Source organism: Polistes dominula, unplaced genomic scaffold, assembly GCF_049000335.1.
Source record: "Polistes dominula isolate Pdom_NZ unplaced genomic scaffold, Pdom_raw_medaka contig_21, whole genome shotgun sequence".
NCBI lineage: Eukaryota > Metazoa > Arthropoda > Insecta > Hymenoptera > Vespidae > Polistes > Polistes dominula.
In genome coordinates this window covers 5,271,880-5,298,940 of record NW_028301061.1, presented here as the reverse complement: position 1 = coordinate 5,298,940, position 27,061 = coordinate 5,271,880, and the positions used below count along the sequence as shown (strand labels likewise).

Below are 27,061 nucleotides of genomic sequence, written 5' to 3'. Positions count from 1 at the left end.
CATTATCAACGTTCGTTCAGCTACGAGAATGGACATTATCACCATAGTACGTTCAAAATTCGATCATAATAGTAATAAAGAGGTCATATTTATCGTGATACAGAGATGCAAATACAAAAGTATATATACGTATGCTTTCTAACTATGACTTAAACATAATTTTGTCTAAAGGTGTAATGTAATTTTCTGATTTTATTTCAGTGCTTTATATCATTTTAAATATCGTGTAATTTAATTTGTTTTAAAACCTTTACCAGTTGGTAGAAAGATAATTATTATCTTGGAAAATATTCTAAAATTATAAATAGAGTAAATTGTATTTATTTAATCAAATTTATTATATCATTGAATTTAGTAAATTATATTATTTCTTATTAATAAAATTATAAATTAAATTTTTTGTTTATATATTTTTGGTTAAACAAATTTTATTAAAACGATTTCTTTAATCAAAAAATATTATTTTTATTTCAGCAATTTTAAACAAGAATCGGTACGAATCGAATAGTATATTTAAAAAGCATTACATTGTACTTACAAATCAGAGAAAAGTTTCTATTACGCTTAAGATTATCGTATGGAATCTTGAATCATAATAGAATCGAGAGCCACAATAGGATAGTGAAGTAGTGCGAATTCTTTTTTATTATGCACAAAATTCAAGAATAATCCAAAATAATAATTTAACATTAATCTAATTAAACTATAATTTTTAAAACAAATATGTAAAAAATTTATAATAACAATGCTCACATTGCTACTGGTTGTGCTAAACAAGTAATGTAGTTAATAGTGGTCAAATTCGTTTACTTTTTAAAATATTCTACATAACGTAACAATGCGATCGTTGAATATACCACATTTACATTAACGTAATCATTCGATAACCGATCAAGTCTTTAGACTAAGAAACAAGGTTCATTCTGTGTCAAAATTGGTAACCACAAAATGTCAAGAGAAGATTAATTCAGTAAGAAGATTAATTAAGTAAATTGTTCAATGATATAACATCATCGAATCGACAAATAAACGTACCAAAGAGATTTCGTCTACATAGATTCATTGATTTTCTAATTGACCCACAATGTAATTATCGCGGTTTCCTCTAAATGCAAGTAGTGCTATTGGCGTGTGTTAATTCCGGAAGTGGAAAACTGGTGTAGCAAGGCCATGAGAAATCCAAGATAGAATATGTCCATTAAGAGACTCACCCCATGATAAGCTAGGTCAGACCTTACCTTCTATCTAACAGTAGAGTGTAATTTTATATTCTCCCCTTGGCCTCGTGCCCCTAGTCTCTTACACGACATTGCTTCACCTGTTGGTTGCACATCTCTCTCTCCCTATCTCTCTCTTTCTTCTTTCTTTTTCTGCTCTTCCCTACCCGTTGTTCCCTTCTCAGTTCCCCAACGTATGTGAAATATTGATCGTCTCACCAACAGATACAAGTAAGTTTCTCCCATTTCGTAGATAGTTTGTCCAAGGTAAAATGTCCACCAGGTGTGTATCCTTACCTTTCCTGAAGCCCCATTGATTAGAATTCACAAAGGACTACAAGTGAAACAGTCACTAACCTTATGTTCCCTAACTCCCTTTTCGATCCTTGCTTTCGATTGGAAGGTCAATATGAGACAGTGGGGTACTACAAATAGAAAGGCATTGTCTCATTTGCGAGACTAATTAATCGGAATAAAGGCGTTGCTCCTTTTTTTCTTATTTTTTGTTGACTTTTATTGATCTTGTCTTATTGACTCAAGGGGGCTTTTTATTTCTTTTTCTCACTATTACTATCATCTGGATATTAAAAGCGAAAATATTTGAACGTTGATTTCGATTTCTTTATATAGGTGCGTTTAATAAGAAAGGAATTACTTTTTTATGTTCAAAATATGAATATTAGTCGTCGTATAAAAGTTAAAAACTAATTTGGTTTATTTATTTTCTTATTAATTAAAAATCAAATATCTGGGTTAAGAAATTTAGCATGCATTTAGATTCTTTAAAAAACAGACGCGCGAAGTATTTCTCGTATAATTAATCAAAAAAGTTGGCAACTTTAAAGTAAAAGTATAATTTCCCTTATTTTGTTCACGTATTTGCATTTGCTACATTCTTGATAGGCTTTAGAATCTAATTTGTTGATTTTCCTTTTGACACGTTGATTGCCACGCTAGTGTTCAAGAAAATCTCCACGCGCGCTCCAGGTTCACTGCTATACTACACTACATAAGAATCTCGACATATAAAGATATTGTGTAAATAGTTACTTATTGTAGTAAGAAATTATTACGTTCAGAAAAAAATTCTTATCCTATGGAGAGGATAATCTTTTTCGGATGATTATTTAGGCTTTTTTGTTTTTTATCTTCTTATAACAAAAAATAAGTCAGGTATATCGGTTTCGCTATATCACGATTCATAAATTGCGGGAAACCTCCTACAACGCGGCATCCTATAAAACGGTTTTCTTTCAAAAAACCTTTGTACAACACTGTACATCTACAGCTGCAAGGCTTGCCGTCTTAAGGGGACACGTCACCTTCGAGTGAAAAAAAAAGCGGTTTTTTTGTGAATTTTTTTTGCAGCCAGTTTTATTAATATCAATACAAATTTTTGGTATATGTAAGTTATATATCTGAACTTTATTCACAATTTTTTGTGTGTAAAAGTATTGTAAATTGTGTTGTCTGTGGCCACTTTTCTAAGAGTCCAAAAAAAAAGGTGATTTTCGGTTGCCCTCACTGGCAAAAATTGGTTCATCAGAAACATAAAAACCGAATGTTATCCTTTAGTAGAGATGTTGGCGCAGGGAATGAACGAAAGAAAATTTTAGGTTTTAAATTTTTTTTCAAAATAGTCGACTTTTTACGAAAAAATTGACATTTTTGCAGAAAAATCGCCGAGTTTATGAGAAAAGAAAAAGAAATTGGCATTTTTTCGAAAAGTCCTTTCGTTCAATCCCTAGATACGTGTATCTAGTATTACTATACAAAATTTGGTAAGGATCGGATAAATGGTCTGGACACAGCGAGGCCTACCGTTTTAAAAACGCGAATAGGAGAAATTAACGTTTAAAGTTTTGGACACTAGCTTGGAGCGCTACGGCGCGCTCCGTTTAAACTATTACAGTTTCGTAAATAATGGGCGGATCTTTACCAAAATTTGAAAAAATATTTTTGAAATAATATTCTTTCAGAAAATCGAAAAAAATCGATTTTTTTGTTGAAGTGTCCCCTTAAAGATACAGTGTTGCGAAAAGTATTTCTTTTTATCTCCATGGCCTGAAAACAAAAGTTTTTGGCTCATGGTTTCTGGATCTCATATAACACGATTTCACAACACACGGCATTTTCTAGGAACCTATCTACCGTGTTATAGGAGGGTTACCTGTACGTTTAGAACGAAATGTTTCACTACATGCATTTAGTCGAAAATCTTATTTCGGGAACGAAGTATCCAAGAAAGCATTTGAGATTCGAAAATTATTTCTTCTCTATCGTATTTTTTTTCAGTAGTGATAAATAATTAATATTTCTTTGTGTTATAATTTTTTCCCCCATCTTTTGTGATGTCAGAAAGAAAAATAGAAGAGACTAATAATATAAATAAATTCTTAGGTCAATGTAATCATAATATTGCTATCCGAAAAAATGCTCTTGGACAAAAAATTAGAAGGGAAGCATGGACAAAAATTATGTTATTGGAAGACTTCATACGAAACGATCAAATGCACGAATAAATTTAAAAAGAGGAACAACGTTTTGCCCGGATTGCCCTGATCAGCCCTAACTTTGTATAGACTATTTCAGAGCATTTCATTGTATAAATAATTTTCAGTGGCGAGACCATGTAGACAGAATGGACGACAGTAGGCTGTCGAAAGTGGCAAAAATAGGAAAGATAGGAACAACGAGACCACCGGGAAGACCTCCAAAACGGTAGAATGAAAGCTGGATATCGGTGTCGCAGGAACAACAAACGCTTTGAAGATGTCTATACGACTAAAATATAACAGGACATAGTTCAAACACATAGATAAAGAAGAAGAAGAAGAGGAAGAAATAATTATCTTAATAAATTTTTAGTAACAATTCAATTTATATTAGTAAACTTTTAAATCAATTTAGTAATCTCGTATTCTGTAAAATATCTTCCCAAATATTAAACATTAGTAAATATTTACTAATTTACCTTATAAGTGCAAAAATAAACGTCAGCCGTATGTGGCTGATTGAGTTTTTTCAGAATTTTTGCTGTCAGCCATGGCTGACATGGCGATCAACGAGTAAAAAGTAAATTAGTCATTTCAGTTCAGCCTCAGTTTATTGCCTATCCAAATTATTTAACTATAGCAATTATTTAAAGTCATATAAATCTTTCTATTCAGTTTAATTTTAGTTTTTGATTCGTCATAGAAATTCTTATAACTTGCAGTTATCACATTATCCTAGAAAATGTATCGTTTTAGGTAAGCTAAAATATTTACTAATGTTATTTATTATATATATTTATTATTTAATTTATAATTATTTATTCTATATTAGTTTCTTAATAATGTCGATTTCTTAATAAAATTTATAAAATTAGCATACAAAAAATATCAGACACCCTATTATACAAATGCACTTTTTTTTAAATTTTACTCCTTATAAAATTATGTAAATATAAAATACTTTTGAATAAAATAAAAGTAAAATTTAATAAACTTACTTTGCAATAACAAAAAAAAATAAGAGAATGAGAAGAAAAACAAAAAAAAATATCTTCGAAAAAGTATACAAACTTTAATCTTATGTCAATCTAAGATAAGATACAGATATCGGCGCCTTCTAAGACACACAAATCGCCGCTATTGTAGGAAGTTTAAAGGCTCAATGAATCTTTTAATGGGCTACTATAAATGCACCCAATTTAAAAAATAATCGGAGGGGGAAAGATCGGACCGTCATCTATAAGTAGAGCTCAGAACTCCAAGTACAGTACAACAGCAAGAGAAGATTTTCTATGGTTTTATCTTATCCCTATCCTTAAATCCTCTTAATGTAAACAGAGTAGAATCTCTAATACCTGTTTAACACATTCGCGACCGCTGACGTGAATTCACGTCTTTTCAAGTTCTATTCCTAATTACCGCTGACGTGAAATTCACGTCATTTAAAATTTTAAAAATTTATTATAAATAAATTTTTATAATATTTAAATATATATATTTTATTTTTTAAACGAGCTGTCAGGCGAGTGGGGGTAATCTGCGTACTCGGCCCCGTTGTAAACGCGCCGTTTCTTCTGGCGAGTGTCTCAATTTTTAAGCCCTGCGAATGTCTCAGTTGGGACATACGTATCGAAAAATATTTTTTGTAACGACTGCTTTCAAAGTTCAATAGAGAGAAATTATTCATTTACAAAGAAATATTGTAATTAGCTTAACTATATGTTATTAAAAAATTTTAATCAATCCCTAATATATAGGGTTACATTTCAAATAAAGTTTTTAATTCATTTTTATATAATTTTATTTTTATTATTTCAAATTTAGATCTTAATTACTGATAATAGAACAAAAGTAATATTTTTGTTTAGCGTCAAAATGAAAATTAACCGCACAGTTATTAAATGTAAGATTTATTTTTCTTTTTAAGGTATATTAGTTATTGATGACAAATCAACACTTTCATCGATTATTTTGTTTTCTACTCAAGTTAACACAACTGATGCATTTTGTTCTAGGTTACGTTCATATTCATTAATGACATCATCGTTATGATTAGCATTATCAATAGTCATTGTTGTCGGCTTTTTTTCTTTGTTCAGATTTATATCCTGATTTATTTGATTTGCAATCTTCATTTTATTTTTTATTAATCATCGATGAAACCTTCAGCGACACTATTAGATTTCCACCCTCCATGGCGTTTTAATGTCGTTAAGTCAGCACCCGCATTTGCTAATAGTGTCGCTGAAGTTCGTCGGAATGTATGACCTGTATAGAGTTCCGGATCAGGTAACCTTAAATATTCAGCGATGATGTTAGGAATTGATCCAATTTTATTTATCCCTATCGGCTGATTGTAACATCGACCATTTGTATATTTCAAAAATAAACGATTGTTGGTGTCACTTTTAGGCCGAGAAGATATATATTTCTGCAAAATTTGACAGAAATCACCACTAACTGTGAATGAACGAGTGATTTTAGTTTTAGTAAACTTCAATTCAATTAGAATTGTTGAAGCGTCAACCACTTTCATGTCATTCATAGTAAGGTTACAAATTTCTGCACGTCTGCAGACTCCACTAACACCAACAACTAATATAGCCTGCAAAAAAGTTTATATTAATTTAATTATTAAATTATAAGCATTATACAAACTGTCAGATTTAAATTTACCTTTGTTGCTAAATGAATGGCATCTGTGAAGCTTCTTTTAAAAATAGTTCTATTTCTTCTAAAGTCAAAGTTTTTGCTTTTTTACTCTTGTATTTAACTGCTTTATTTTTTAACGATGTAAGCAGTTTTGTGTATTTTTAATATCAGTATTGTGATTTAACATAATAGTCGTCTTTAGCATAGAATATTGCGACCATAAAATCGCTGACGACAAATGTTTTAAAAGATTATCAAAATAAGCTAACTCGGAGCAAGCATTCTCGGAGAAAGACGTTTTTTTTTTTATTTTTGCCAGGTCACAAATTTATCATACACTTTGTTGTATTTTGGTCCAGATTTTGCCGGTAATAAATCACGTGTAACATTTTTAGCAGCAGATATTAGGTCTGGAAGCGTACAAGGTCTCGTTAATTCATTCATTGCTCACGTAGATTTTAAACAACTTTTTTTTTAAATTTTAATTAAAGTAATAGATTACTATAAATAATATAAATAATACGTGCAGGTAGGGTTAGGAATTGCACAAAGTTGAACATAAGATCGACAGGCTGCTTTTCATGAGTTGTTATTTTGTATGCGCAGGCGCTAGAATTAGTCTTAGTACGCTTGATGGTTTGAATGTAGTGGTATTGGCGAACACATGCATTCTATGAATCACATACATTTTTCGTAGTTAATTTTCATTCCCGCACGGTCAATCAGTGGGGAAGTTCGACTCTGCCTACTTTCCCGCACGCTACTATAGTATATACAACCATCACGAAAATACGCGACTTTACGTTTGCTAGGTAAGGCTTGAATATTAAACTTTGAAAGCAGAAGTTACAAAAAATATAATTTCTTTTAAAAAAAAAACAATCATATATAAACTTTTGGAATATCCTAAACCAGCTGTAGTATTCATTTTTTATCATTGATATTCTATCCCATATTGTAAACCTCACCATCAGTGTGCTGTGTGTGTGTAAGTAAGTATGTAAGATAAGCAGTTAAGGGGTAACACTACTATAGAATTTTCAAAAAATTGATTTTTGTTTTTTTAGCTTGAAGTGTACTTTAGACATCTAAACACATTATGCACTTAGTCTCGAAGCAAAAAAATATTTTTAACATGGCCAAATCTTATTTTTTCGAAGCATCTCAAAGCACTTTGAACAGTGATAACAAAACTTTAAACGCGTTTTTCTCGAAACTATATTTTTAAAACTGGGAGGACTCAGAACTCGAGCATCATTTAACCGATTGACTTGAAATTTTGAAGATAGTTTGATAGTTTTATTATCTACAGAAGTACAAATCCGATTTTTAATTAAAAAAAACTTTTTTTTTATAAACAATTTTCTACATCTTTTTTCGTCGAAAAGTCGATTTTTTTATTCAAAGTTGCGCCATTTTCACAAAATTTGACTTAGAGAAAAATCCGTATGTACTTCTCAAGATAATAGTACATAGATTAAGAATTTCTTTTGTTTTTTATTCTTGGTCTCATAGTTGTCCAGGTATGAGTCCGCCCGTTTCATTAAAAAAAAGAAAAAACGTGGTTTTGTTCAGCAACGAATACCGACGTTATTTTCTATTTAAAATCAATAAAAATATTTGTGTACATAGTTCAATATATGATTAACCAACCCTCAAAAAAGAAATTCTATTCCTCATTTAGTTTTCAAAAATTTTCTAAAAATCAGAAATTAATTTTGGTTTAAGATAGGTATTGAAAAATGGTGAAAAAATTTCTATACTTATATATTTTATTACCTCTTGGCACTCGAGAGATGAGTCTCCCTCATCAAAGGATTCAACGCCACAACTCCAGAGGTGACTCTCGCTCACCACTTTGTTTGGTGCGGAGAATCGATGCGATTTACAAGAGTACTGGTCACGGAATAATGTCAGCTATATTTCTTTTTTTCAAACAAATTTACCAGAGACAGATTTAGACAGATTTTTTGATCAAAAAACAATTCCAACAAAAGATGCAGGTCCAAGAATACGCTTACAGCTAGTAGGCTGCTTTCTTGACTATATAAATTCTAAACTTTTGAAGTATTTTACACTGGGAGAAGAAATTTGTGTGGAATAGTCCACTATCAAATTCCAAAGTCGAATTTCCTTTATTACTTTTAACCCGAAAAAACCAACTAAATGGGATATTAGAGAAGAAATTCAACACAATTATTGCACAATACTGGATACATGTGTAGTATTCTTCCTTATTATGAAAGTTTTAATACGGAGAAATTTATAAAATCACTAAAAAACAGAGAGAACAGCCGCTTAATTACTTGCGGTATGTGAAAACCTTAGTTCGGCAATTGACTAGAAATTTTTATCAGACACGTGCTCGAGCTTCAACTTCAACCTCCAATTCTGAAAACATCCGCCTAAATAGAAAGCTGCATAACATTCTAACAGGAGTTCGGAAAAATTTCAAAGTCCACTCTTAAGGAAATAACCCCGGTAAAAGACTTTCAACGACATACTATTGCGATATTTGTCCCGAAAAGCCGGGCATGCATTTCGGCAATTGTTACATGAAATATCATACGGTCTGGAGTTGCTGGTTCGCCGCGCGAAAAACGGTCACGAGTGCAAAGGGTTAATATAATTATTTTTATATAATTAAAAAAAATAATTATTATACTATATTAATAAAAAATAAGAATAATATAAGTTTAACAAGATCACATGATAGTTACTTAGAAGAATTAAACAATTAATAATTTAACTAATAATTTGCTTCAGTGGTCGTACCAGAATGTATTATTAAAAAATTTGTAGCAGCTATTGATGTATTGTTTACACAATTTTCACAATTCAATACTCAATAGTGTGTGAATAAATATAGGGTAAAATGTGATGGCGAGAAATTATAAAATAATATGATCAAAGTTTTTATTAAGCTTTCTTTTTACTTCTTTACCTATCCTATCATTTTCACTCTCTCTCTCTCTCTCTCTCTCTCTCTCTCTCTCTCTCTCTCTCTCTTTCTATCTTCCTATCTCTCTCTCACACACACACATTCTCTACTTTTTCTCTTCTTCACTGTAAATATGGTTTAAATTTCCAGTTAATTGGTTTTTCGTCTACACAAATAAGTTAGTATACGTTCGGAGTAAAGAAACTAATACTTTGACGTAAATCAATGTTAAAGTCGGATTTTCGAGAAAAAGATGAAAAACAAATCGATAAAAACTTGATATTTATTGTTCAAGTTTTCGAAACGATTAGGAGTTTGCACGAGCAACCTTAATGATGAATACGATATTTGTACTAGATAGAAAAATACTTCTCTCTTTCTTTCTACTTTCTTTATATCTTTTCCTTTTTTTCTTTTCTTCTGTCTTTAATCCATTTTCTTTTTCTCTTTTTCTCTCTCACATTCATTATTTTTTCTTATTCCTTTGTCATACAATCACAAATACACTTATGTAGCACACATATACTTTTAAAGGGCAACATAAGGATTTTCTATTTTTTTAATAAAATTATTCACTTGTGGGTAAAAAACATCATTATTAGAACTTAGTGATCTTTTCGATATAGGCTAATTCGTGATTATTTATCCCTTCTGAGCATAAGTGCTATTTTTGAATATTGTATTTTCAAGGCTGTTACGTCAATGACAATAGCGATTCAGTTTGGTAACAATAGAGAAATGATAACCATCATGATTTTCGGATTATGGTGGAAATTCTATTCGAGGCGACGAAATCCATTTCCTTAATTTATGAAACATATGACTAGAGTAAGTATGCATATATACCGGAAATAGTTTCTGTTTGGAAAAATTGCACATATAAGAATTCTATCGTTTTTGATTAGAATATAAATATTCAATGGAGAAAAGTAAGTCAAAAATGTATTCCTTTTTTTAAATAAGTGTTTCATATCGAGGTGCTATTTAATATTTAACTCATTTATTCTGAAAGTTGCCTAAGTCCATTTATGTTCGTATAAAGATATTGAAGGGTTTGCGTTGAATTAAATTTAAAAATATAGATAACATAGTAGAATAATATTTTTCAGTTTCTAAAGGTCTCAAATTTATCATCCCAATTAACACAATTAACAGTACATAAGAAATATAGCTATGATTGGACTTAGGCCTCTTTCAAAATCAATGAAATGACGATTTCAATCTTTAAGAAAGCACAAGTTCATAGGAAAAATAAGTTTTCCTGCAAAAAAAAAATTATTGCAAATACTTTTATTATATGAAAAGAAATATTCAACCTTTATTCTTTGTTAAATAATTATTACATTAAAATTAATATTGTTTTATTAATTATTAGCAAAACCTGGCAATTTTTGAAAAAATTGGACTGCGGCCTATTTTATGTTATCTTGATTGTTTTTTTACTACAAAAAACACCAATAAATAACATCTCTTAAAAAAATATGTTTAAAAATAAACAGATATTATATATTTTATTAGATATTATATATATATATATATATATATATATATATATATACATATGTGCTACAAAAAACCAAATTTAGCGCGCTTAAACGTGTTTTATTAAACTTTGGTGTGCTAAATGCTTTCTTTTAAATTTCTTTCTTTCTTTAAAAATAGGAGTTAACAAATTCAGAAAAAGAAAATAATAATAAACTTTTTTATCTATATAGATAGATAGATTATTGAGTCCTTTCCAGTTTATATGCGGGAGGAATTTAAAATAACTATGATATGCAGGTGGTATATAATGTAATAAATCCATTAAATTCTTGTACTTTTAGTTTGAAAATGACCTTGTATTTTTTGATGGCTATGTTTGGACTTAGGCTATTTTCAAAATAAGCGGTTCATTTGTTCATCGTTAACATACAATTTTAAATAATTTTAAACATAAATTTTACGTTATTGCCTGATGATGTTAAATATCTACAAAAACATGTGCAAAGACAAAAACCGTGTGCTATTGACTTCAGAGAGGCGAGAAAAAACACGACCTTTATGGATAGTATTGAATAAATGTGAGTCTAGAGTAGTACCTTGAACCCATAGAAAAAAGAGTAAACAGACGAAAAATATCCAATTAAGTAATATTATATATTCTTTAAATCGTTCATAAATTCAAGTCCTAATAGTAATTTTTTCAGAATGATATCGTAATATTGTTACGTTTATATGGTAAATATCATGAATGTAAAATATAGCACAATTATATAGATTTCTGCAATGTCTCTTGACAAGTAAATAATAAAAAGTACCTATGATCATTGTCTTGAAAAAACCCTTTACGATTCTTTTTAATAAATGTCTACAAAAGGACAAATACCAGATTTCTGATAAATGCTGATAAAATTTTGATCTTCAAGCAGTTAACTATGATGCTCTATTTGGAAAGTGGGCACCGCTGTGCGTCCGATTGATTACGAGTATATTCGTAAAGCACACAGTATGTGTCATTGAGGTGTCCCATAAAACTCTTTTCACGATTCTTCAAGTATTTGTGATAACCTCACAAAAAATACTTTATACAAAAGTTAATTCGTTTTTGATTGACTTTACATTGCAATAAAAAAAAGTTAAAAAAAAACTTTTTTTAAATGTTTTTTAAGGCTTTCTTTATTTGTTTAAATAGCACCCTACAGTTTTGACCTTACAGTATTATAATCCGTATTAATTCGAATTCAACGAACTAGTACTACTTCAAAATAGAAATTTAAATTGTTTACTTCATATGTATTATTTTTGCGTTTTTTATTTATTTCGTAATATATGTTACATGAATAAAGAAATAATAGTAATAAAAATGAATTTATAAAATAAACCTATCTTTTTGATACAATATTTGTTCATGTGTTTTGACGAGCCTAACTTAATAAATTTATCTATTTCCGAATATAACAGCATATAAAAGGTTCTACTATTCAATACCTACACTACTGTTTATTAATATCTATGTAGAAATGGTAAGAATAGTAAGAATGACCGAGGAAGAAAGCAGTGTGATTGAGCAAAAAAGAATAAATAATAACGTAAGATAAACAGCTGATATGAAGAAAGAGTGTATTGTGTACGTATGAAAAGACCTCGAGCTCTATCAGTGTTTTATTTATAATGTGTGTACGTTGTGTGAGACTAGAAGGTTCTCAAGCGATATCGATATATTAGTTCAGAATGTGCGTGGAAGATTTTGGAAATGTGTGTAGAGGGTGTGTAGATGTATGAAAAGGAGTGAAAATTAAGGGATGGGGCAGTGGTTCAACCTAAGTTTAGTTGTTTAATTTCACCTGCGAATATTGGTCGGATCCCATTACGTTGTTTTAAGATTGTGAGGCATTTATTGTATCGTTTTTATATATTATTTGTTTTAATAAATCATTAAAAGTAGAATTAGAAGAAATGGAAGAATATGTTTCATTTTTTATAAAAATTATAATTGTTATAGATAATGGTCACTACTATTTACGTATGTCAAATGTACTTGTCATGACACAAAATCCTGCTACTTCTTCATGAAGAGTATACTCGTAAACTCAGTTAACTGTTTAAAAAAGAGGAAGCAAGTATCATAGAAAACTATAGATTTCTAAAACTGCTGTCTCAGTTATAATAACTGTTTATAAAAACTATCACAAATCGACTAACATCCAAATTTGACTTCTATCATCTTGTGAGGCAGGTTGGATTTTGAAAAGGGTTTAGTACAATCGATCATTTGCCAGCAATGAAAAATTTTATTAAGAAAACTTCGGAAACTAACATACCAATACACTTACTGTTTACTTTATTCTTTCATTTTTTTCCAGAAAACTTTTGTTACGATTGATATTTGACACATGTTAAAGTATATGAATAGTGCCAGAATCGTTTCTAGATACACTGCAGTAGTTAGAAACATTTATTAAAATACTAATTTATATGTGAAGCTAGATGTGACCTCAAATATTAACAATATCAAAGTGGAAACAAACGTAAGTCAAGGAGACACAATGTCACTAAAACGTTTTACCCCAACGCTAGAAGAGATTTTTACAGATTTCTCATGAAAAGATAATAAATGTCAAAATCGACCAAACTTATCATAACAATCTCAGATTTGCGGATGTCATTGTGATGATGTTGGAAATCAAAAATCAGTTATAGACAATCTAACAAGAATTGAACGAAAAAAGGTAAGTAAGTAGGTCTGCAAATGAACTTGTCAAAAAAAGATATTAAGTCAATGAAACATACAAATGTTGAAGATAATCACAACATAGAAAAAATCAATAAGTAAAACTATTTAGTATGTATTTATTATAACGAACTAAAAAAACTATCTTTAAATTAACTATCAGTTTTAAAAGATCACTAAACGGATAAAACTTTTCTAGATTCCTTTTAGCAAACTATCACAAATTCTAAAAACACAACATAATCCTCCTAAATTTAAAAAGAAAGGTCTTGGACATCTGTATTTTACAGGTCATCACCAACGAGACTGGAAATAGCAGCACTGACAGTAAAAAATGCTAATAAATTGAGAGTGATGTAGAGGTCTATGGAACAAGCAATGCTAGGGATTTCCCTGAAAAATAAAATTAGAAATAAAGATGTTCAGAAGAGAACAAAGGTAACAGATGTAGTCGAAAATATAGTTGTACTGAAATGGCAATGAACAGGACATGTCGTAAAGCAAAAAGATGAATGATGGTTTACAGAAATTTTACATTGTCGCCCAAGAGAAACCGAGGAAAAACAGAGTCAACATTGACAACTTACTAGTATTTAAACAACTAAGACGGGTGGATGTCATCAAACAGGTAGGTGGAATTTACTGGCACAAAAAGCTCTGGATAAACATGGTTGACACAAATAAGGAGGGACCTATAAACAGGAGTGGATGAGCAAAAGTTAAAAAAAAACGATTATCATAAAGATACTTCGTTTTTTAACAAAAGACAATCACGTTGATATTTAAGTTTCTGTTAAAAGTTTGTAATTGAAAGTAAAGCATTATCATGTTTAAAAGTATGTAAAAGGTTTTGGACAGGCAAATGAAATTGTTAAATATTCTGGTAAGAGCAAGTGTTAGAGTATTACTTTGGCGTGACTAATAATTGATGACTAATATTTATTTTAAACCAATTGGTTGTGATGGACAAATATATCATGGAGAAATAGTAATATTTTATATAAAATAATATTATAGCACAAATGTATTCGTCATGCGTAGAAATTTTCGATCATTTACTATTAAAATTGCAGTTATAGTGAAAACTGAAATATATTTTTAAATTTCTAGACATTTAGAATATTAGAGATCAAGAAAAAGTAAGATAAAAAAATATAAATTATTACTATAAAAATATTTTATACTATAGTATGAACAAAGTAAAACATATATAATCTTACACAAAAATGATCATATTATTACAAAAGTAATATTTGTGTACGGTTGTTTCCCATAGCTACTTGTTGAATGTATATTCAAAATGCGGATTGTACAACAAACCGGACATTATTAACGTCGTAAAATCACGCCGATTAAAATGGACTGGTCACGTGGCATGCATGGGGGAGGATCGAGCGGCGCACAAAATATTGGTCAGTATACTAAACGGGAGAAGACCACTAGGTAGACGGAGACGTATATAGGAGGATAATATTAGAAGAGATCTTAAGGAAATAGGCTACGAAGATTGAGAATGGAGGGGTCGCGCTCTGGGACGGGAACACTGGTGGGATTTAAAATTTGCAGCAATGAGCTTTTAAGTTTCTAATGCCAACTAATAATAAAATAATAATAATAATATAAATAATAAAAATAATAATAGAAACTAAATTCAAAAAATTTCGTCAAAGCAATAAACACATACGCAATATCAGTCCTTACATATTCCTTCGGAATCATCAATTGGTCAAACACAGACTTAGATGACACCAATAGAATAACGAGAACACACCTGACAAAGTTACTAAACCTACACCCGAAATCATGTGTAGAGAGATTAACATTAAGTAGAGAAGAAGGAGGAAGGGGAATAACGGACATAAAAGCGTTACACAAAAGACAAATAAAAAAACTCCGCAAATAGTTTCACACAAAAGAAACACTACTACATGAAGCAGTAACGAAAGCCGACAAAAATTACACACCACTAAACCTTTCGACAAGCAATACAGACATAGATAACTATAACGACATAGATCATACATAAAGCAAAATAAACGCATGGGCCACAAAAATATTAAAAGGAAAACACTACTACACCAGTAGAGACGAAAATATAAACAAAAAACATGTGTGCAGATCACTCGTGTTAGAAGTGAAACCTTCAAAAATGTAAGTTTCAAGAGAATGAGATGAATGCACAGTTTCAAGAGTAAGATAATTCTAAGATTTATCTTATCTCTATAAAATTCCCCTATCACAGTGTTTGTTATTCTTATTCTCCGAAACGACTTGACCGATTTATATGAAATTTTTTGTGTATATTCGGTAGGGATGAGAATAGTTTTTCGTACATTTCTTATACCCCTGAGTGATAAGGGTGACCCAACATAATTATTTTTCCTTTAAAAGGATACTAAGAAAAAAGAGAACAAAAAGACAAATGTTATGTGCCTATATTCAGACAATGTAAAATTATATGATGTGAAGTAAGTGGTGATCTTATGTTACCGCTCAAGCGCAGTTGGTTGGATATTAAGAAAAAAGAGAAAAAGAAGACAAATGTTATGTGCGTAGATTCAGGTCTATCTATATATTTATTAGCCACAGCAACGCGTAGCCGGGGCACCCCTAGTTTATTATAATATTATTACCATATATAATGAAGGTCACCGGTATGGTCTCTAGGTAGAACAGCTGATAAAAAGTACACTTTTCACAATTCAAGCAATAAAAATGGAATGCTGAATGCAATTAGTTATAAATAGATACCAAAATCGTAGGATATTTATCAAAGGAAGTATAGTTCGTCAGAAATTAAGTAAATATAAATAATCCTTTTTTTGAAACTCAGGTATAAAATATTTTTAGTAGTATGGTTTTCAATTTCCCGTTTTCATCTACATTCTTGCGATGCTAACAAATATTTAAGGATAGACGAAATAAAGGAGTTACGAAAAACATGGAAAATACTGCTGGACTGAACGAGGGTTATGGTAAAATGCAATAAGAGATCTAATAAAGATATTGTCTAGAAATGTTTTTTCCCCTCTATAGCCAACCACACTTCGAGACCCTTATTATTTATAACATATTTCGTCCTTATTTTTTGGACCACAAAATTATCTTTCTAAATACTCTCGTCTAAATAAAGACCTAAACAACGAAAAATCTAAAAAATGCATTGAATCGTATCGCTCTCTCAGCTTATTAAACTGTGTACACAACGAGTCTCAAATTTCAGCCCCGTGGTAAGCTCCACCGATTCACGCTGGGCGCTCAACTTCTTAAAAATGTTTGTATTTTATTGAAATATTAGTACAAGTTTCTTAAATATGCAAATATTACAATTAATAATATAATTTTCTTATATGCGATTTAAAATGTGACAGTAATTTACTTGCTTTTGAATGGAATTTGTCAGCTGCTCCTAATGTATTCTACAGTGTTATCTTATTCTTTTTCTCTGATGTAACTAGCAATCCTTCTTTTTTTTAAATATTTCAGACAGTTCAATTACTATACATTCTATGTATTTTATAATTATTTATTATAATATTTGCGAAATAAAGAATATAATACTAATTTTTCAATAAGATAGAAACATTGCAAATAGAAAAGATATGACACGTTTTGTAAAAAAAAAAAAAAACTATAGGCATGAATATTATCACCTCGATAATAAAGATAATAAATATAGATCGAATTTCAACAGACCTTCCCTGTTTTTTATAATTCTGTTCTCATGAAAAGGAACCGACCTTGGGGTATAGGTAGCTGACAAAAACTAATATTTTCCAAATTCTATACATCTAAATGGAATGCTGAATGCGATAGCCAAAGATAGAAACAAAAATGGTAGAATGTTTGTCGATGAAAAGAAATCCTATTTTGACCTAAGTGAATATAATATATTTTTTTTGGAAACGCAGGTAGATGAATTTTTTTTGTTGCACACCTTTTACACTTTCTATGAATGTGAGATATCTTTATTATGGGTTAACAGACACAAATATTTCTTTTTGGGTTGCAATTAATACCTGAAGATACTGTAAAAGAAGGAAACAATTCTGGTCGTATTTTTTTCGTTTCATCCGGTTATGAATTACAATGACTTTAATATCTATTTATCATTTCCGTTGTTTTATGGTATAATAATAAAAATTTGTTTTTAAATTTATTTCTATATTTTTTTCTTCTATATTTGTAACATAAGTTATATTATGTGGAGGTTTCAGACAGAGAGAGAAATATAAATCTGAAGATGATATAATATAGTTTAATTAATTATGATGATGTAATGTCGAGCGGTATTTACCTAAGTTTACAAAAAGTGGCGTGGTTACAAAAATACTGAATACAAAAGAGTTACAGATATAACACACAAACAGATACTGAAGACTAAAGAGTGACTAACTATGGACTGATACAGACTGAGCACTAAGGATTGACTAAGGACTGACTAAGGACACTTTCTTACTTCTTTTCACATATTTATATCAGAAATTAGCTACACCCTTTTTGAGAGGGAAGGAGATTATAAATCTTATTGACCAATAGCATAAGGATCCACCCCATAGTCCACCAATGGGTACAGCCTATAGTTTTTGGTAGTGGAAACTATGCATAAAGAAACTTGATCTGGAACATCGGAATGTTATGTCTTTTATGGTATATCGCATATGTTCACATAGAAATCCAAAATTCTTCAAAGGGTCCCGACACTGCACAAAGGGTTTTCATCGCACCAATAAATCCCGATAATTCTTAGGTTTGTTTATGGTTTTATGGCCCTCCTAAACTTTCCCCTTAGTTTCTGAATAGAGTTTTCCTTTCCAGAAAATTAAATATAACAAAAAGAATTGAATACTTGTTTTTTTTCCCTACAATTATTGTATTTTTATTAGAAATATAGAGTAAAAAGGTTTAATTGTTTCTTTCACGATTCTAGTTTCTTCTATTTAAAAACTTTTCTATTTTATTGAAAAATTAGTATAAATTTTCTAAATACGCAAACATTATAATTAAAAAACATGTCTTTGGATATTTATAAGAAAAATATTCTACAATGTTGTCTAATTCTTTTTCTCTGATGTATCTGATAATCATTTTCTTTTTTTTGTAAAATATTGCAAACAATACAATTATTATATTCTATATATTTCATAATTGTTAATTATAATATTTGCGAAATAAATAATTTATTATTAATTTATGAATAAAATAGAAATATTTTTAAATAGAAAAGAAATGACACGTTTGGTAAAAAAAAAAAAAAAAAAAAAAAAAAACAGACAACGCACCTTCATTAGTCCAGTCAAAATAGCCCTGAAATCGGGTTTTTGAGCTATACGGCTAAAAAAATATGGAAATTATCAGAAAAATGCGTACAATACTGTGGGCAAAGTAAAAAAGTTCTCAACCACCGGGAAAGGGGTGAAAAAAATTAAAAACTACCCCAAAATACGATTTTTGGATTATATGTTAAAAATATCAAAAAAAGTTTCAAATAAAAGTTGTAGAGCATAAAATTTTAGGCCTATCTATATCAGACCATTTTTCCCCTAAAACGCACCCTTTCACCCCTACGACGGTTCAAAGTACTCAAAAAATGAAAATTCAATAAAAAATATAAAAATTGGACTTTTTAAAATTTTTTTTTTTAATTATCTTTAAAAAACTACAAAGAACAATCGTAGGGAAACAAAAAATTTTTTTTTCATCCCTTCTATTAAAAATCAAGGGGTGAAAACGGTTTTTGCTCGATATTTCGCTTAAAACGGGTTATTTAAAAAAAAATTTCTTTTTCATATGAATTTTTAATTTATTTTTTAAATTTTGGTGTTGAATTTATATTTATAAATATTTACCTGTAGGAAATATCCCAATTTAAAGACAGGTAATTACTCCCTTAGTCCTACGCCTTTGTAGAAAGAAACAGAAAATGAAGCTATCCTGCTCTTACTCATTGTGACGTAGTTCGCCATGGCACGCATGCGCAAACTCCTAACTTCCATGCGTGCAAGAGAGATAGACAACCTATTGTTAGCTTTGTCTAAATGTAAACAGTATAACGGGATGAAACCCTTTTTCTTAAATATATTCTCTTTTTCTTCTATATTTTCTATAGCTCGAGAGCCTCGCGCGCATCTGTGACAGCATAATAGATTTTTGAAAATATCTCAAAAAAGTAAGCGAGATAAAGCGATTTTGTATTAATTATGTTTTGTAGACAATTTTATTTGCTACAAAAAAGGTTCAGTACTAAAATATTTTGCAGGATGATAGATTTTGCTTACCTTTTTACGAATATATAGTGTTATAGGAGCCACTACTCAATAATTTTTGAGATATTTGCCATTAAAAATGCTTATGAGGCTATCTAGTGTTTAAATTTACTTCTGAAGTAAGCAATAGTATATAATAGGTTTAGGATAATGACAACGATTCGGCGATTCGTTCCAATAGTAGGCCGAGTCTTTTAGGGTTCGAATCTTGGGAGGTACATTTTTTTTTTCTATTTTTATATGTAAAAATACATAATAGAGTTTAAATAAGTTGAAAATGAAATGTCTTAAATGACTAGAAACCTTATAGAGTTTTTTTTTTTTATTAGCATTTGTATATGTTCTCAATTCTCACTATTTTCAAAATAAATATCAATGATTAAGACTGCTAAAATTTCTCAAAAAATCACGAAAATATATCAAGACTTTTCTTATTTTTGTTAATTATAATTCTTAATCAGTAATTAAGACTTTCCTACGCTTGTTATAATAAAAAAAAAATATGTAAAGTGTTTTAAAATACATTAATAGAGAGAAATAAATGATAAAATTTATTAAAATGTAATAAAAAAATTTTTTTTTAAATTTTAAAACTTGAAAAAAAATAGTAGTTATCGAAGGCCCACGGCCAGACCGGCCTAAAACGTAAAATTAGTAGGTTTGCTTTAAAAATTATGAAGAAAATCTAAATATGCACTCACTTTAAAAATGCACGTTAAAGTTTAAAAATCGAAAATTACGTATTAAGACACTTTAAATAATATTTTTGAATTTTTTTTCGAAAAGTACATTGAAAAACAAAACTTTTATGTAGAATGGTAATTTTCATTTGGATGAGTTTTAAAAAAGGTACGGGCTAAAAACCACAGAAAGAGCTGCTTTTTGAAAATTCGATATCTTTGGAACGGCAGATCAAAAAATGACACAATTTAGGAGGAAGGGTTTTTCAGTGGGTACTAAAAGATACCAAAAAATGGCGGAAATCAAAAATAAAAATTTTTAAAACCGTCCGATTTGGCGTGAAATGCCCCATATGTACAGAATAATATTTATTACAAAACAATAAAAGCATTTCCCAAGTGAGAATAGAGAGTAAACAGTGATTCAGCCCTACGTGAGAATCTGAATGTACCCTGCAATAAACATATCGATGCCGAAGAACACATACTTCTGATTCCGAAAAAAAATTAATTTGTCTCCATATTTTAGTATTTTTTCAAAATCATTGATATGTATTTTGAAAATAGTGAGAATTGAGAACATATACAAATGCTAATAAAAAAAAAAACTCTATAAGGTTTCTAGTCATTTAAGACATTTCATTTTCAACTTATTTAAACTCTATTATGTATTTTTACATATAAAAATAGAAAAAAAAAATGTACCTCCCAAGATTCGAACCCTAAAAGACTCGGCCTACTATTGGAACGAATCGCCGAATCGTTGTCATTATCCTAAACCTATTATATACTATTGCTTACTTCAGAAGTAAATTTAAACACTAGATAGCCTCATAAGCATTTTTAATGGCAAATATCTCAAAAATTATTGAGTAGTGGCTCCTATAACACTATATATTCGTAAAAAGGTAAGCAAAATCTATCATCCTGCAAAATATTTTAGTACTGAACCTTTTTTGTAGCAAATAAAATTGTCTACAAAACATAATTAATACAAAATCGCTTTATCTCGCTTACTTTTTGAGATATTTTCAAAAATCTATTATGCTGTCACAGATGCGCGCGAGGCTCTCGAGCTATAGAAAATATAGAAGAAAAAGAGAATATATTTAAGAAAAAGGGTTTCATCCCGTTATACTGTTTACATTTAGACAAAGCTAACAATAGGTTGTCTATCTCTCTTGCACGCATGGAAGTTAGGAGTTTGCGCATGCGTGCCATGGCGAACTACGTCACAATGAGTAAGAGCAGGATAGCTTCATTTTCTGTTTCTTTCTACAAAGGCGTAGGACTAAGGGAGTAATTACCTGTCTTTAAATTGGGATATTTCCTACAGGTAAATATTTATAAATATAAATTCAACACCAAAATTTAAAAAATAAATTAAAAATTCATATGAAAAAGAAATTTTTTTTTAAATAACCCGTTTTAAGCGAAATATCGAGCAAAAACCGTTTTCACCCCTTGATTTTTAATAGAAGGGATGAAAAAAAAATTTTTTGTTTCCCTACGATTGTTCTTTGTAGTTTTTTAAAGATAATTAAAAAAAAAAATTTTAAAAAGTCCAATTTTTATATTTTTTATTGAATTTTCATTTTTTGAGTACTTTGAACCGTCGTAGGGGTGAAAGGGTGCGTTTTAGGGGAAAAATGGTCTGATATAGATAGGCCTAAAATTTTATGCTCTACAACTTTTATTTGAAACTTTTTTTGATATTTTTAACATATAATCCAAAAATCGTATTTTGGGGTAGTTTTTAATTTTTTTCACCCCTTTCCCGGTGGTTGAGAACTTTTTTACTTTGCCCACAGTATTGTACGCATTTTTCTGATAATTTCCATATTTTTTCAGCCGTATAGCTCAAAAACCCGATTTCAGGGCTATTTTGACTGGACTACATTCTTTATTTCGACCGTCAGTTCGTTTGGACGTTATACTTTTGTCGCATACCTACGTTCTTATCTATGTTTATTCTTCTACCCTTCTATCGCTCCTACCTACAAACAGTTTGAGTATCGAAATAATATGTGTCCACGCTTTATAGTATGCAGTCGCACGCAAACACACACACATACAATCAGGAGCGATATCTACGAAGCAAAGCATAAAGAGGCGACCGAAAGTAGGATAAATAATGTATAGGAATATAATGTCTCATTCTCTTGCAGGCTCAATCCTAGTTGTTTGTCTTTTTTTCTCTTCTTACTAAATATCGTAGCCGCTGCCTAGCTCGCTTCCTGACCAACCGTGTTTTATTTTTATTAAATCACTTCTTAACCTAAAGAAGTTTTCACTTCAAAAAAATAAAATAACACAGCTCATAGAAATATCTACACTAAACAAAACAAATATACAAAAAAAAAAAAATAGGAAAAAATATAGAAAAGTCCATATTGCTGTCATAGGAGATAAAAAACATGTGGCATTAAAATAAGGTGGAAACAATACCTATTGTAATGTCAACTACAGGACACATACAAAAAATTCAACACTAGTACATACGTGAAACCCAATTACATCCGAACATATAGCTACAACAATCAGTTATTATCGAAAATGCTCTATAGTCAGAAAAACACTCAACACACAATAATACAAAGGAATAAAAAGAGGACACTTGACTGAAAAGTCCGCGAGTTTCTCTATAAAAGGCTAGACCAAAATCTGAGAGAGAAGTGATGAGATAATAATAATAATAATAAAATTCAAAATGCGTGTCTAATTGTTTCGGAATTTTCCTAAGCCCCTTACTTCCAAATGCATTCGTTCAATTCTCTTACCGAACGACATCGAGAATACATTTTTTGAAAAAAACAAGAACGGATCAACTATTTGTTGCGTCACAAAGACACTTGTAGCTACAAGCAAGATTCTCTTGTTGTCGACTTGGAGGACACATCTTTTAAAGGTACAACGAATAAGTTATTATTACAATAGAAAGCCTCTTTGTAGGTGCAAACGAAACGAAAATTAATCGAATGAATAAGTATAATATCTATATTCAATTGTAAATCTATTATATAATTCTAATATCTATTTTAAATAATGCAACATTAAGCAACGCATATGACTTGCCGTTCGTTAGCATAAAACAATAGTATTGAACCAATACTAACCAGTAAATAAACTACTAATTTAACCAAACTTGGCACAATCACGAAGACTAATACAAGCTTTACACTCTCTTCCAGCACACTTCTCATCCTGTATTCATACGTATAAAAAAAAAGGTTTTATGCTAAAAAGCTTTTCTGTAGCAAGCTAAGAAATTCTTCTATTTCTATTAGCTCAACTAACATATATTGTATATAAGTCTTTTATTTAATTGAATTATTCCTTGTTTTTATCACCTTAGCGTAACCTATCCGAATCTACGAGAACACTTTATGTGGAAAAAAATCTCAAATATACGTACATTTTGAAAAAATCAAGATATTCTTATTCGACGTTTATATATACGATTATTATATATATATATATATTAAAATATTGGATTGGATAGAAAGTATCCGCGGAAATTTACTTTTATTTCAAATTTAATTTTACAAAGAATGAATAAACCGATTTAGGTCAAATATGCGCCGTTTTGTTCGATAACTTGTTGCCATTTTGAAGGTAATTTCATTATACCTCTCTCATAGAAGCCCTTATCCCTATTGGCAAAAAAGTGAGACAACCAATTTTCACAAGCCTCTTTTGAGGGCAGCTTAGTACTGCCAAGAGCATTTTGCATGGACCGGATTAGGTGGTAATCACTTGGTGCCAGGTCCGGACTATACGGCTGGTGCCATATAACCTCCCATCCAAGTTCCCGGAATCTCTGCCGGGTCGTCAAAGATGTGTGCGGTCTAGCGTTGTCCTGATAGAACACAACACCCTTTCTATTCACCAATTCTGGCCGTTTCTGGTCAAGCGCCTGCTTCAATCTGGTCAGTTGTTGACAGTATATGTCCGAACTGAGTGTTTGGCCATAGGGCAGCAGCTCATAGTAGATGATTCCCTTCCAATCCCACCAAACACACAGTAAAATCTTCTTGGCCGTCAATCCGGGCTTGGCCGTCGCTTGGGATGAATCGCCAGCCTACGTCTACGATCTTTTACGCTTAACATTGTCGTATGTGATCCACTTTTCATGACCAGTTACTATCCGCTTCAGAAATGAGTCGATTTTATTGCGATTCAGCAGTGTATCGCATGTATTGATTCGATCAGAAAGGTTTTTTTGCGTTAAGTCGTGTGGCACCCAAACATTCAGCTTTTTTTTGTATCCAGCCTTACTCAAATGGTTCAAAACGGTTGTATGAATGGTATTTAGTTCCTGGGCTATCGATCGAGTGCTCACATGACGGTCTACCTCAATTAATTCCATGATTTTATCAGCATTTTCGACGATTGGCCGACCAGACCGTCATGCAACATTGACATCGAAATTTCCGGAACGGAATCAAGCAAACCATTCTTGTGTGCGACGTTCACTTACAGCATCCTCACCGTAAATTATAAAAAATTTTCGACATGTTTTTGCCTTTTTTATAGTAATTAAGATCACATAGCGTATTTCTTCGGAAATTTCACTCATTTTCAATGGAATATAACTTTTAACACGCACGACGAATTGCAAAACTGTCTGCATAAAGAATGTAGCTTGAAATGTCATCTTTCAAACGGCGTATAGTTTAACCCGATAAGAATCATACAAACCGAGATATCGACGCTAGCACCATTTATTGGCAAATTCCGCAGATACTTTCTATCCAATCCAATATATTATATATATTGCTTTAAAGGCGATACCGAAAATGGAGTACCAGGACTGCTTTCAAAAGTAGACAGGGCGTTAGGAGCGTGTTATTCAATCAAATGGGGACTACTTTGAAGGATGTCATAAACTAGACGACGAAGTGTAACTTCGGGGGAGAAATATGGAGGTAAATCGGATACTTTTGGGACACCCCTCGTATATTAGATCATTAAGTATGAAATGTCGGACTACCTAAAGCCTCAAGTTTGATACCAGATATCTCCGATATTTCACTTTGATCGTCCTTTATTTTTTTTGCAATAAGAAGGTACGCCATCTGGCTTTCAGATGTACTCTTTTACTTTTAATAGTCTATCGTATTGTCGTCTGGAGGTTAAATATTGTAAGCCATGGATAAGACAAAATTGTGAATTACTTTCGAATATGAGTTCCATCGTGGAACTAACGCAGCGCAGGAAAGATGAAATGTTTACGAAATGTTCCGCAAGGATGTGGCTAACGAATGTACAGTATTTCGATGGTTCAAAAAATTCCGATCTAGAGATTTTGATCTATAAAATGAACCCCGCGAGTGGCCTAAGAGATGGATGACGACCAACTGAAAGCTGTAGTGGAAGCAAATCCATCTAAAACGACGCATGGACTAGCTAAAAGGTTTGAAGTTACCATCCCAACAATATTACGTCATCTGAAAGCAATCGAAAAAGTAAAGAAGCTAGATAAGTGGGTTTCGCATGAATTGAGCGAGCGTCAGCAACGGAACCGCTTCGAGGCTTGCTGTTCTTTAGTATCAAGACTAAAAGGCGATCCATTTTTGCACCAGATAGTCACGTGCGATTAAAAGTGGATACTTCTTGATATTCGGAAGCATTTGGCACAATAGTTGGTCAAAGATGAAGCGCTAAAACACACCCCAAGGTTGAGTATACACCAAAAAAAAAACTAATAATGTCTGTTTGGTGGTCAAGCGCGGGTGTTATACGCTATAGTTTTATAAGAGCTGGGCAGTTGATAACGGCAGGCCTCTATGGTGAATATTTAGAAGAAATGATGAGGCAGCTGCAAATTAAGCAGCCGAGATTGGTCAATAGGAACAGACCAATCCTCCTGCAGGAGAACGCTCGACCACACGTTGTAAGATCGACGTTACTTAAACTACAGGAACTGGACCTGGAAACACTTTGTCACTCACCGTATTCGCCAACCGATTACCTTTTTTTCTAACTTTAGACAATTTTTTGTAAGAAAAAATATTTAATTCCCAACATACGGTGGAAAATGCCTTTCGAGATTTTATCACCAACAGCTCTCCAGATTTTTTCGCTAGCGGTATTAATAAGCTATCGTTAAAATGGCAACGTTGTATTGATAGTTTAGGTGCATATTTTGATTAATTATATTATTTATTGCCCGAGATATAATAAACCAAACTTTCTGTCTCAAATCCGACATTTCATACTTAATGACCTAATATATGTAGGGAATTTTATTTAGGGTGAGAGGTGCGAGGTGAATATACATCCAGTTTAATTCTTCTTCAAACATTTGAATTACTTCTTCCTCGATAGCTGTTTTGATGGCAATGGAAGACATTTTGGCAAAGAGGATTTCTGCTTTATCTTTACTCCAAAAAGGACTTCAAATTGAGTACGGGCTATGCTATGATAATGTGCTATTTAAATAGCGTTGTACCTTATCTACGTGTCGATACCACTGTTTTGAATTATTCAACGGCAACTTGGTCAACACCGATATCAGGGTTCGAATAATAATTTTCTCCACCTGACCATTTCCTATTGGAACACCCGTCGTAACCAGCACGTGCTGAATTCTTT

At 31.0% G+C, this 27,061-nt stretch overlaps 1 protein-coding gene and 1 long non-coding RNA gene across 2 annotated transcripts in view; one reads left to right on the top strand and one right to left on the bottom strand.

Moving 5' to 3' along the window:
- The window catches only part of LOC107072268 (uncharacterized), a 497,052-nt gene that overhangs the window by 32,547 nt on the left and 437,444 nt on the right, over positions 1 to 27,061 (bottom strand). The window lies entirely within an intron of this gene.
- Positions 10,882 to 16,103, top strand: LOC149031446 (uncharacterized). The gene is made up of 3 exons (XR_016177819.1): positions 10,882 to 13,516; positions 13,809 to 14,146; positions 14,795 to 16,103. It is a non-coding gene; the product is annotated as an uncharacterized LOC149031446 (long non-coding RNA).